Here is a 905-nt window from a genome sequence, read left to right as displayed (position 1 = left end):
TATATTAGTTAATAGTTTTTCATTATTTAAAATAATTAAATACTAATTTTATGCCTTTCAATTTTAATTAACATATATGATATATCTAATATTTTTTTATTATTTTTGTACCATCCCCGTACATGGCACGGGTCGATGCACTAGTTATATGATATAAGAATTGTATTTTCCCTTTACATTTCTCACTTCACTACTACATCTTTCAATATAAAGACGAAAGGAATTATAAGTAAAAGATCGTTTGTAGGTGTACCAAGTCCCTTAATACATATACTACATTTCATTCAAATGGATGATCGGCTAACTTGATTAATGTAAACCTGTTTCCTAAGCAGCTACAATATACTTTAAAGAATAGTGGATACATATGCCTTCCAACTTCCACATCAAAAACAATGAATTGGAAGAATGCATGATCAGCATAGATTAGTGTCCTTAGTCTGAACGGTAACTGCTCAGCCTCCCAATCTAGAGCTGTTTTCCGTTTTGCTTTGAAACTCGGTAGATTCTGGATGGAATCACCCTTTACAAGAACAAGGACTCCCAGATCTTAAAAAAGGGCACAAGGGCTCAGATTTGTAACATTTAAATTCTAGTTCCCTCACCATTAGTAGCTCCATACACTTACTGTCATTTATATAGTAGTTCCCTCACCATTAGTAGCTTGCAAACAAAGAACTGTAGTTCTTAACGAAGGACTTCAATTGAAAAATGTTTTTTATATACTAAAATTAAAATGGAACTTATTCTTTGTTCTATAATTGACTGATGACAAAAATTGTGTTGTGTAATTTACTGATTTAAATTAAGTTTGATTTTCAATACAATTGATGTGCTTCAATTAAAATAGAATATTTAAAAAATTATACTAATAATAATCTTAACTTATGTCATAAAAACACGTA

This window comes from Arachis ipaensis, chromosome B04, assembly GCF_000816755.2.
Source record: "Arachis ipaensis cultivar K30076 chromosome B04, Araip1.1, whole genome shotgun sequence".
In the NCBI taxonomy this organism is placed as follows: Eukaryota; Viridiplantae; Streptophyta; class Magnoliopsida; order Fabales; family Fabaceae; genus Arachis; species Arachis ipaensis.
This window is presented reverse-complemented; position numbering follows the sequence as displayed.